The sequence below is a fragment of the Diabrotica undecimpunctata genome, chromosome 5 (genome assembly GCF_040954645.1).
Source record: "Diabrotica undecimpunctata isolate CICGRU chromosome 5, icDiaUnde3, whole genome shotgun sequence".
NCBI lineage: Eukaryota > Metazoa > Arthropoda > Insecta > Coleoptera > Chrysomelidae > Diabrotica > Diabrotica undecimpunctata.
The window spans coordinates 69141416-69154418 of NC_092807.1; the positions used below are offsets into that span (position 1 = coordinate 69141416).

At 35.3% G+C, this 13003-nt stretch overlaps 1 protein-coding gene across 9 annotated transcripts in view; it reads left to right on the forward strand.

Annotated features, from left to right (window-relative positions):
• The window catches only part of LOC140441375 (uncharacterized), a 209791-nt gene that overhangs the window by 13370 nt on the left and 183418 nt on the right, over window positions 1-13003 (forward strand). The gene's annotated exons all lie outside the window — the stretch shown is intronic.

Genomic DNA, 13003 nt, shown 5'->3' on the forward strand with positions numbered 1-13003 from the left:
GTGAACTAAGCTCTTAGAATTAAAAGGCAGAGCTTGTTATTAACTGCTTTAAAATCTATCGCCATTTCTACCCAAAACTTATTTACCAAAAACCCTGTGCCAAAATGTTATTAATATTTCCACTATTAAATATGATATAATTATCATCATCATCATTCTGGTTTTACAACCCTGTATTGGTCCTAGCCTCCTCAACAATTTCTCTCCATCCATCCCTGTTCTATCTTATTCATCGCGTTCCTCCGCCAAGCACGAATTCCCGTATTTCTCATGTCTTCATCTATGATATCAAGGAACCTTATTCTGGGTCTTTCTCTTCGCCTCTGACCAATGGATATATAAAGGAGCTTTTTTCTAACTGGGCCATTTTGTTTCATCCGCATTTCATGCCCTAATCACCTCAAATGTCCTACTTTAATATATTTTACGATATCTGATTCCTTGTATATTCTATAAAGTTGTATCGTCTTCTCCACACTCCGTTGTCATTTACCGCTCCATAGATTCGCCTTCGTACTTTTCTTTCGAAATATGCTAACCTGTTTTCATTCCTTTTTGTAAGAGTCTAGGTTTCTGAACCATATGTTAGGACTGAGCGTATTATTTACAGAGTTTTCCTTTGTGTTTCTCGATATAATTGAGGATTTAAGAAGGAGATTGAGCCCAAAATAGCACCCGTTAACCGTAAAAATTCTGCGGTGGTATTATTTTCAGTGTTGATGGAAGTTTCACAGACTATGCCGTAAGTAGCCGTAGGATTTGTGGCTGCGTGCTTATTTTCATGTACTTTGTTTCGTTGGTGTTTAATATTAAACCCATTTTTGTAGCCGATTCTTTTAGTGCTACATACACCTCTGGTACAGCATTTTCCGTTCTCCCAACAATATTGATGTCATTAGTTTATGCAAGGATTTGCGCTGATTTGTTATATATTGAACAGGTGGTTGTGATTTGTGATTAACGTATTACTTTTTCTAGAGCCAGATTGAACAGTATACAGGAGATATGGTCTCCCTGGAGCACTTTATTTGTTTTAAAAGGTTCAGACAGTACCCTCTAGATTCATACACTACATTTAACTTTATCAAGAGTTAGTTTTCTTAAATTTACCAACTGCTTTGGTACTCCTCTTTCATTGCTCTGAACATTTCTCTACTATTTACAGAGTCGTTGGCTGCCTTGTAGTCTATAAATATGTGATGAGTATGTATGCCAGATTCCACTATTCTTTTTATAAAATTTGTCTCAGGGTTGCAATCTGATGAATTGTCGATTTATCATTTCTAAAACCAGCCTGGTATTTTCCTGTTATTCGTTCTGCATACAGTGGCGTAGTATAGTGGATAATATTTTATATGCTGCATTTAGAAGCGAAATTTCTCTTTGATTAGAGAATTCAAAGATATCTACTTTTGTGTAAGGTACAAAGTATGCCAATCACTGGGAAAGGATTTCTGTGTCCATTTCTTTTATGAGCTGCTGCAGTGCCATTATGGTATCATGGCCACTTTCTTTATATAGTTCAGCTGAACTTAAAGAATCATTGATGGTTCCTCTTCTCTCTCGTCTGTTCCGCTTACGTCATCTTTTTCGTCTTAGACATTTTCTTCTTCCTCCTCTATATTAAGAATCCGGTTAAAGTATTTCATCCATTGATTCAATATACATCGTTCCTTGTTGTTAATAGATCTCCATTCGGACTTCCGCATTGGTTAGAAGTTGACTTGAATTATTTTCTGTTGTAACTTTCTTATAAAATGCTCTTAATTATTTACTCTGTTAATGTTTTCTATGTAATTAATTTCCTTCTCTAAGTGGTTTCGTTTTTTTTTTCTTTCGTGTATCCTTTTTTTTTTCTCTTTATCTGGTAATTCTCTACAGTTGATCTAGTTCGTCGTATAAGTATCTTTCTGTAGGCTTCATTTTTTTCTTTTGTTACATTCATCGTCAAAACAATGATGTTTTCGGGCACAAATTTCTGTTTCTATTTCTTTTTCATCTTTTGCTACTGCTTTAACCCTTTGTTTACCGGTCGTCAATACCTAGGTAGTACTGCCAGATCCAGATTTATTAAAAAGTCATGAGCCCCAGTGCCATATAATATACGGCATTGTAGAAAATAGACCAGAGTTGTTTTATGAGGATATAATAAATACTATTGATATGAAATAATTTATTCACCTTGTATGTTTTATTATAAGAATATATGTTGACAAAAAATAAGTTTAAACAAATAACTAGGATTGCGTACATATAAGTCAAAAGTTTTTAATACATTTCTTTTGTGTGATATTCTCCGAAGCAAGGAAAACATATAGACCCACGTCGCATTCATTGCAGCGGCGGCTCGTGGCCTAAAAAAGTGGTGAAGATGAGGAAAGCTTGCCGGAGCCAAAAGGAGTTTTGGTACCTAAGTCGCGTCCAAATCTCATTAAAAATTCGTTAAAAAAAATAGAGTTTAGTTCCCTAATAACTTGAAAACAGTTTTTTATGGTACTTATACTAGATACGATTCGTTCTGCTCGCTTGAGGTATTTTAGTTCTGAACCTTGATATTTCATTGAGGGTTTTTTGGCGATTAAAACACCTCGATTGCTAAAACGAGTTGGTGAGTTTCGATTCAGCCGCCCACTCTGGGTCAGATGCTGATTGCAGCCGACCACTCTGGATTAGACGCTGCAGTGTACTGGTTTTGGTCCGCCCCGAGTATTTCATTTCCCCGGTACCACCTATATCTAGGAGGCATTCCCCTATCCGCCACCTGGGGAGGCGCCCGATGGAGGACCAACAACCTCTCATGGGATTACAGAGAGAGAGGACTAAAGTGACAGATGTCATAGAAAAAATTGCACAAGCCAAATGGAGATGGGCTGGACATGTAGCACGTTTAAATGATGTGGACCAAAAGACTCATAGAATGGAGACCTAGAGAAGATAAAAGACACCGAGGTAGACCACCAAAAAGATGGATGGATGACTTGAGAAAAACAGTGGGAAATTCGATACAGATGGCACAAGATAGAGAACAATGGAAGAATATGGAGGAGACCTATATCCAAAAGTGGATGCAAAAGGTTGCGGAATGATGATGGTGAGGATATTGGTGGTGAGAACTAAGGGTGAAGAGATACTTAAACAAAAAAAGCAGTATTAGATAGACTAATAGAACTGACTTACATAGTTTTTATAAACCAAGTCGATCCTTCGGTCTTTTAGGGAGGCAAATCTATCAATAATATCCTCGTAGAAAGGATGCTTCTGCAAAATTTCATTCAACAGTTCTTTATGAAGTGCGATAACAGTCAAACTGGATAGTCTATCTTGTGAAATAGTGTTTCTTGTAAAAGTTTTTAACCTTTTTAAGCACGAAAAACTTCTTTCTACAGATACACTACTTGTCGATGGTATTGTCAGAATTAAACAAAACAAATTATAGGCTTCTGCAACAATGTCTTTAATTGGTTGTAACTTTATAACCAATTCTTGCAAATTCACATTTTTGTAATTTTCATCGGCATAAAGAAGGCAGAGCTCACTTTTAAGTTTTTGATGTTTAGTAAATTGTGTGCCATAAAACTCAAATAAATTTTCAAAAGCGTCGGAAGGGAAGGTCAAACTGTATTCCTCAAACTTTGTTGTATCTGCTAAGCTTATGAATTTTAATTTATCACAATCCTGAAAACGTATATCCATTTCCATTAAAATGTGATCATATATTTCAAAAATTAATGCTCTGTATTGAGTAGTAATTGCATTTTGCTCATACCATCATCACACCTAAACCTTTTGGAAGTATTAATGACCGTCATTGTGCTTGCTTTTTCAAAAATAGAATTAAAAAATTCTTCATTTCTTTTATCACTTATTAATTGACGAGTTCTCCTTATCTGGTTTAAACAAAAATTAATATCTAGTGACTTTTTTTGAAGAACATCATATAAAATATCTGTTATATGAAAAATGTCGCTAAAAATTATTGCTAAAAATGTGAACTCAAAATCATTTAAATCTCTTAAAAAGCCTTTAGCCAGCTGAACTGATTTGCCGTCTGACTCTTCAGAATTCATTATATTATCAAAAACCTCTTTTAATTTTTCCCAGTCTTCAATAATAACACTGATTAATTTTGAATTAGACGACCATCTTGTCTCTGTAATTGTTGGCATACGTCTAGCCGATGTAGATGCAAGAGCGTACGATTTTTGCTGAACTATGAAAAAAAGATGGGATTCCGGTAATAGTTGCAAAAAAAATTCTATATTTTGATATTTTCTTAAAGCTCTGCTGTAAAACAAGATTAAGTCGATGGGCTAGACAATGCACAAAAATTGCTTGTGGGGCATGCGATTTAATTTTTTGTTAAAGTCCATTTCAGTGCCCTGACATCACACTGGCTCCATCGTAACACTGTGCTACAAGCTTATGTCGGTATTCCAAAGGCTCTAAAACTGTCGCAGCCATAGTGAATAAATGCTCAGCTGTTCTACCGCCACTTACATCGTAAAATCCCATAAACCTTTCAATTAATAGTCCTTAAGAATTTACGCATCTTAATATTATTGAAGACTGCGACATCTGCGTTATGTCAGTAGTATCATCAATTTGGAGGGAAAAATGGACTGTTTTTAATTTCAGTTATAATATTATCATTTAGGTAACCAGAAATGCACTCAATTAATTCATTTTGAATTGTTTTTGATTCTCCACTAAAAACATTTTAGATTTTTTCGTAATGATTTTTAGTTTCCAAAGGGCTTTGAACAATTAACAGATTTAATAACTCCTTAAAATTACCCCCGTTACTCGAGTCACTTTTCTCATCATGTCCCCTAAAAGACAACAACTCTTGTTTGCTGAGGTACAAAACTGCGTCAATAACTGTCCGCAAACAAATCCTGTTTAGTCGAATATTTTCATTAAAATTTAGTTTATGTAATCTAGCGTTTTCTTTTAAGGCATCGGCAATCGCATTTTGATTTTGTTCGAAATTTCTAAACATTAATTGGTTTTTTAAATGCTCTCCAGAATCTGCGTGCTTATGCATCGATCTATTAATATTCAAAAAATCAACAAAACCGTCTCTATTCCACACAGATTGTTTATTTGAAAAGAGGAGACATGGCCAACAATACAATTTTTCTAACGCTGTGCTACTACACAACCAATCGAATTCTGCGAACCAAGAAGACTTAAAATTAATGTTATACGACTTGCCTGTTTTTTAACTTCCTTTTTTAGTACTATGTTTAAAATACTGGTTGGTCGACCATGTAAAAGAATATCCCTTTTATCTTCATTTTTCCAATGCCTAAACGGAGTCTCTAATATATTAGACACCAAGTCATTAATGGGATTCATGTCTGTCTAAAATTATTTTTGTCCAAACGAAATCCACGAGAACACTTTATATCCGAAATCCGAAACAAACCACAGAGAAATGTATTAATAAAGTGCACTAAACAAATAAACTTAATACTGTGACCAAACTAAACTTATAAATACTATACTATACACTATACTATATAAAAAATATCTATATAATACACAAAATTTCAAAATATTGTCGCTGCAAATACTAAATAGGTACCCACGCAACTAGTGGCCAGTGGGTGAAGACGAATAAGATATTTTTCAACGGCACTGCACTTGCTATTTTTCTCAACTATCACTAGCAACAAGCTGACGTCACGTTACCATGGCAACCGTGAACGCTTATGCAGATGAATTTCGCATTTCAAAAATAATCTTCACCGTCCTATTCCTGAATCATACGCACTACACAGCAAGTGACACAGGTCAGGACTTGACCGTCAAGTACCTACCGCACCGCTAATAAAGCTATTAGCTGTCTTTTTTTAATTTTTAGATTAATTAAAAGAGAATAAATAATTGATTTCAGAATTTAGATATATTAATGTTGCTTTTATTTTTTATTTATTTGTCTCAATTTAATTATATTTTTTTGGTGAACCTCACCTTCACCTACTTCACCTGGCCGGCCGCCGCTGATTCATTGCACATATATCTTGAATCTCGCCTCTTTTTTGGTCACGAATTTTAGAATGTGAACAAACAATGCATCTTCGAACTTTTTTATTTGGTACCATAGCCGGAAAATGTCGCCCCGTCAGACGCTGATGTTTTGATGTATTCAACGTCCTGGGTATGGTTTTTGGTACATTATAACTTTAACAAAAGATTTTCGTAAATAAAATAAATTTATAGTCTGTCACAAAATTACCTTTCAAGCAGCTGTCGAGTTAGCCTCAATTGGAAATCTGCCAAGGGCAACTGCCCTGGATTTTGCGTAAGGAATAATGCATGACTGTTCAGGACACATTATCCGTTCTGTCTACTGCTCTCATATTTTGGTTGTAGTGGACGACACATTCCGGTTTCTTCACAGATTCCCCTGTCTTCCTGTTTGTTTTATTTACATTTATCATTTGATCTTTATGAAAAGTTTTCATCATATTAACGTCTCTACGATCTTTCCATCTGTTTGTATCTGTACATCTGTAAATTGTTACGATTTACCACCGAATCCGGCTACGAATGACCAAAAAATTGTATGTTTAAATTGTTGATTTAAATTGACTGGTCGCTGGTTAATCGTGGTGGTAAATAGTTGTTCGATAGGGTGAAGAAATAACTTGTAAAACGAAATCTCTTCACACTTTCTTTATTGTGTGCTCTTATGGCAACATATGGAAAGTTACTAAAATTATAAAATTCTAACGACTTTGCCTAGGGCTGACAGTCTAGACAATTAAAACTTAGAAGGGTTAAAATTTGAAGGGTACCTTCAAAATAGATAATACATATAAATAAAGTCTTATGTATCAATACTATCACTAATGCTGCATTGGTAACGGACACAAATGACGAACAGAACGAATAACAGTCTTATTGTTTGTTTTTACCTCTGCCACTCTTGAAAGTTTATTTTTACCCGAATGCAAGCTAATAATATGTCCCAAAGGCCATCTACATGGTGGTTGTTGATAACTGCGAATTAACACTAAAGTTCTAATCTTCAAATGAGACGCAGATTCTTTCCATTTGTATTGCTGTTGTAGTTGCAAAACGTATTCTTTCACATAACGATTCCAAAATTGTTGATACATATGACGAATCGTTTTGTAGTTGGAGAGTCTGCCTATTGGGATTGTGCTTAAGTCAGTGTCGGGAATGGTTGTAATAGGACGGCCAATCAGGAAATGGGAAGGAGTAAGTGGCGTTAGGTCAATTGGGTCATTAGAGAGGGCAAACATAGGTCTAGAATTTAAGACTCCCTCGATCTGAATTAGCAAAGAATTGAAATCTTCGTAGATAAGTTTTTTGTCGAGTAACATTCTCTTTAAATGGTGTTTCATGCTTTTAACTGCCGCCTCCCAAAGACCGCCAAAATTAGGCGCATACGGTGGAATGAAATGCCAATTTATATTATGATCAATAGCGTAATTGTGAATATAAGTATTATTTTTTAAAATAAATTGACCAAATTGTTTAAGTTCATTGCGAGCTCCAACGAAAGTGGATCCATTATCTGAATAAATGTCATTGGGGATACCTCGTCGAGCTATGAAACGCTTCAAGCAGGATAGGAAACAGTCGGTTGTGAGATTTGTAATGAGTTCAAGATGAACTGCTTTGGTACAAAAGCATACAAAAACACAAACGTAACCTTTTATTTCTTTGGCTCCCCTAACCGATTTATTGTTTAGTAAAAATGGTCCTGCAAAATCTATGCCACAGTGCTGAAATGGCAGTGATGGGGTTGTATGAGCTTCGGGCAAACTGGCCATTGGACAGCTGGCAAATGTAGGTTTAAATTTAAAACAAGTAAGACAATTTCTTACCGTTTTTCTTGCGAGGTCTCTCCCCCGAATTGGCCAATAATATTGTCGAATTGATGAGAGGAGTTGAGAACCTGCATATAATAGGACTTTATGTTTATGTTCAAATAGCAACTTAGTGAAAGGATGGTTAGCTGAAATTAATATAGGGTGTTTAGAGTTAAAGTCTAATCCAGATAATCTAAGTCGACCCCCTACTCGTAATACATGGTTTTCATCTAAAAAGGTAAGGTTTGAAAGTTTATGTTTGATTGGTAATGTATTACAGTGATCAATTGCTAATCGATTTATGCATTTTATTGCTAAGTATGGCGAACTAGTACAACCGTACGTAACGGTGTTTAATTGGTAAATTGAAAATTCATCTGCTGGGTTGTCCCTCCACAAGATCTGTTGAAGGGGCTTGTGTGCATCATGCATAAGGATCTGCCTATACATTTTACTAACGTCAGCAGACACAACATACTTGTATAGTCGGAACCTGATTAAAATGTTAAATATGTTATTTTGCACCTTTGGTCCAACATATTGTAACTCATTGAGAGACCATCCAGAACTACTTGGATTTGATCCATCGAAGACCACTCTAAGTTGAGTAGTCAGACTACTAGGCTTGTATATGCCATGGTGGGGAAAGAAATAAGTTGGTTCAGTGACCATGTCACTTTCCACCCTGGTCATGTGACCTAAATCGATATATTCATGTATACAATTTTTTTATAATTGATAAAATTGAGGATGTTTTGAATCGGTTTTCGAGTGATATGAATCGTTTTTTTGCTATTTCTTTTGAATCTCCCAATAAATCGGTAGAATATTTGAAGGACAACTTCACTACAAACTGACCGTTTTTATTTCTTTGAGTGTGTTTGGTAAATAGTTCCTCACACTGGACGTCATCTTTTGATAACATCATAGGTTCATTTATCTCATTGAGTTCCCAGAATTTACGCAACTGATTGTCTTCTGGTATAAAGCATTGTGAAAAATTGCATAACGACGTTGATATCGCATTCAATACAGCACCAGATATTACCCATCCAAGTTTGGCATTTTGAAGCACTGGTGCATGTTTTCCTAATTTAATATTGCCCTCTAATGGCAGTTCCCAGAACAAACTGGCACCTATGATCATGTCAACTTTCTGAGGAGTATTGAAAGTAGGATCAGACAATTCGATATTTTGAGGAATGGAAATTGTAGAGATATCAAATTGTTGTAACGGAATAGTCGAAATGAATGGTGTTACATAACAAGATAATTGAAATTGGAAATTATTTTTGTTTAAAAAAATTGTAATTGAAGTTTTCTTTTTTAAAGTAGAAACCACTTGGTTAATACCAATAATAGCTAATTCGGTATTGGTTAATGGTAACCCTAACCGTTTGACAAACTCTTCGGTAATCAAATGGGATTGAGCTCCTGAATCGAGCAGAGCTCTACATTGATGCAATTGATTGTTTTGGTCTTTAACTTTGAATGTTACTGTCGATGGAATTATATTAGATTGTGTATCTCTTTCTGTAACTAAGCATTGTTGATTTGGGACTGAAATTGTTTGAATATTGTGAGAAATTGCTTGTGAATTGTGTGACACCTGGTCACTATCATTTGGATGATTATGAGCACCTACTGATTGAATTGTGTCTCGTGAATTGTATTGATTGTTGTTGTTGTATGCATTTGAATCCGTGTTTTGACTTTGATATGAACGAGAATAATCTTGGTGTAATAAAGTGTTGTGTTTACGTTTGCACTCACGACATGATCCGCTACTGCACCTTTCCTTGGAGTGACCAAAACGTAGACAATTCGGACAAAGTTTTAAAGATTTAATCTTTTCCCATCTGTCATTAATTGTTAATCTTAAAAATTCGGGGCAAGAGTATATCAAATGATCACTCTTGCAAAAATTGCACTGAACTTGATTTATTGATAGATGAAATTGTGATCGAGATTGTAGAGGTTTCTGAAACCCAGAGTGACTTTTGGCGGTCATCATTGAGGAGGAATGAGGCTCTTCTTGAGATTGTAATATGTCTTGTCTCTGTTTAAGGAATTCAATAAATTCATTTAAATGAGGCAATTCTACGGAAGTGTGGTATTCTTTCCACTTATTTTGAGTTACTTTGTCTAATTTATTGTACTCAACATGAATAATTGTCATATCCCATAGAGACTCTTTAGTGAGCTTCATTCCTTGGGAATCAGTAAAACCCTCTATTGTTCGTTTGGCATAATCTTCCAACGCAGCTTTTAAAGAGTTAAACTTTTGACCTGCACTTAATGATGAATTTGAATCGATAGTGTTTATAAAATTGGTTTTGAATTCGAGCCACTGCTCATATTCACCATTAAATGTAAGAAGCTTGATTTTAGGCAAAAGAAAATTTTGAAGTGGATCGTGAGTAATTACATTTTGAGGTGTGACATTTACTACCGGAGAAGAATTGCTGTTTATGTATTCCTCTAAATATGAAATTGCTGTATAAAAATGATTTTCAAATAGATCACGTTCATTAAAATGAATTTCTAATTGATCGTCCGAACATTTCTCCTCGATAGATTGTTGAATAATTTCAAATTGACTTAATAATTCAAAATTATTTTTGTATCGCATATTTACATCGCCTAATGTCGGTTTAAGTGCAATATCTGAGTTCGACATTATTTATTTTTTAATTAAAATGATCGTAAATAATACTCTAAATCTGTCAAGTTATAATACCATGCAAATTCAAAATCGAAAAGTCTGAAATACCAGAATCTATAAATAGCACTGCGATAAGGGTACATAAGTGGAACAGACTCACAGCTTTTCAGGGATGCGCGTCTGCAATCGCTCAGCAAATTGGCCACAGGAACACCGCTTCGTGTTTGTCAATGTTCTTTTGACTCGCTGTCCCGTTCTCTGATGGGTTGAAACGCACAGATGCACTAATAGAAACTTTTACTTTACTTTTAATAAATTGATGATTAAAAATTTAAATTGTTACGATTTACCACCGAATCCGGCTACGAATGACCAAAAAATTGTATGTTTAAATTGTTGATTTAAATTGACTGGTGGCTGGTTAATCATGGTGGTAAATAGTTGTTCGATAGGGTGAAGAAATAACTTGTAAAACGAAATCTCTGCACACGTTCTTTATTGTGTGCTCTTATGGCAACATATGGAAACATACTAAAATTGTCTAGACGATTAAAACTTAGGGCTAGGAACTTACATATACATAGAATAAAATAGTTTGAAATAATTTTAAACACCATCTAACGGCTAACATATTATCGCTAACCATCGATTTTCTTTCGCCTTTTTCTAATTTACCCGATAAATCAGGCATTTGTTTTCTGTTAGTTCTAATGGTACCGCACGTATTTGTTTTGTATTCAAATAAATAGGTAGAAAGCGTTGGAGAGGTATACCAGTTATCCGTGAATAGAGAGTGGCCTTTATCTAAATAAAACTTCATAAGTCTTGTTACAACTAACCCTGATATTCCCAGATCCTGGTATTGCTCTATTTCCGTTTTGGAGCCTGTATATACGATAAAATTTAAAACGTATCCTGTCTCACAGTCGCACAAAAGAAATAGTTTAATGCCAAAACGATGACGTTTTGTTCTTATAAACTGCTTGAAAAGCAGGCGTCCTTTAAAAAACATTAAACTCTCATCAATTACTATGTTCTGGAATGGCTAAAATCCCTGAGCAAATGTATTTTTGATCTTTTCGAAAATTCCTCGTAACTTATGGAAAGAGTCGCTTTAATTTGTTGGTCATTATCTGCAAAATGTAACATGCGTAATATAATTTGAAAGCGGTTTCTGGACAGAACTTTTCCAAATATTGGAGTGTACAACAATTCATCTGTCGACCAATTTTCGACTCGACAAGTTTGTTTTTTCGATGACGAGCAGCAAGGAAAAGAACAGCAGTAAAATTAAAGGAATCTTCTTTAGTCATTGCTGTCCAAGTTATTTTTTTATTCAAGTAAAATTAAAGGAATCTTCTTTAGTCATTGCTGTCCAAGTTATTTTTTTATTCAAACGTGTCTGTTCTAAAGCATATTTATTAGTCTGCATTATAATTATATTCACTACCTCATCATTCATAAATAATAGAAAATAATCCAATTCACTCAATGGAACTTCCGTGTTTTCTAAACAAGCACCAGCAGTTTTATCGTCAAAATTATGTATTTGAGGAATAAACTTGCCTTTTCTCCAGTTCAAGCTAAAGTTTTCAGGTAAAGCATTCCTTACCTCGTTGTGCCTTTTTCTGTTCATCTATAACATTGGCCGCCATTTCATTTATCTCATCCTCACTGTCGCTGTGGTTTTCGGCGCACAACATATGATCAATCTCGTCCTCGCTACTGGCTTCACTGTCAGTAGGTTGAAATTCACTTCCACTGTCAATACAGGGTTCTTCATCCGAATCTAGACACTCTAGTATTTTATCGATATCGTCCTCCGCAACCACACATACTAATTTTAGTATTAACACGTTTTCTCTTCCGGGACGTATTCGAACTACACGCCATTTTATTTACTTTCCTTACCGCTTGGCACGTTGCACTGTTCAATATAACCGACCGGCGGTGCCGGTATCCATTTGAAACTGAAGCAATATGGCCAATATGAGTAATAACTCGTGTTACCTCGGGCTCCATCGATATTCTTTGCTGATGCCATATATTTGCGGCGTGGTTGTGATAACACGTTTATATGAACGAATTACTACGGCACTGGACGTACAGACTTGTTTAGACAACCGTATAAATGTGACGGTGGGTTTAACATGTGACCAAAAAATAAAAAGTGTCCTAGAATTGTGTATATTGTCCTAGAATTTCAACAATTTCACCGGTGAACGTATAAATACGGCGATGGTACTGAGAGCCCATCTAGTTGTTGCCATATATATACGGCGCTGGTAAAGAAAGGGTTAATATCTCCATGGTAGCCAACATCCGAAACGGATAGGCACTACGCACTACACGAAGAATTTTGGTCCAGTAGTAGTCTATATCTTTCTGGTCTTCTTCATTTATATCTTGATTCCTTAGACTGTTGGTGATGTTTTCCGAGTACCGTTCTGCAATTGCTGCATCTCTCAGCTTTTGCACGTTCTATTTATTT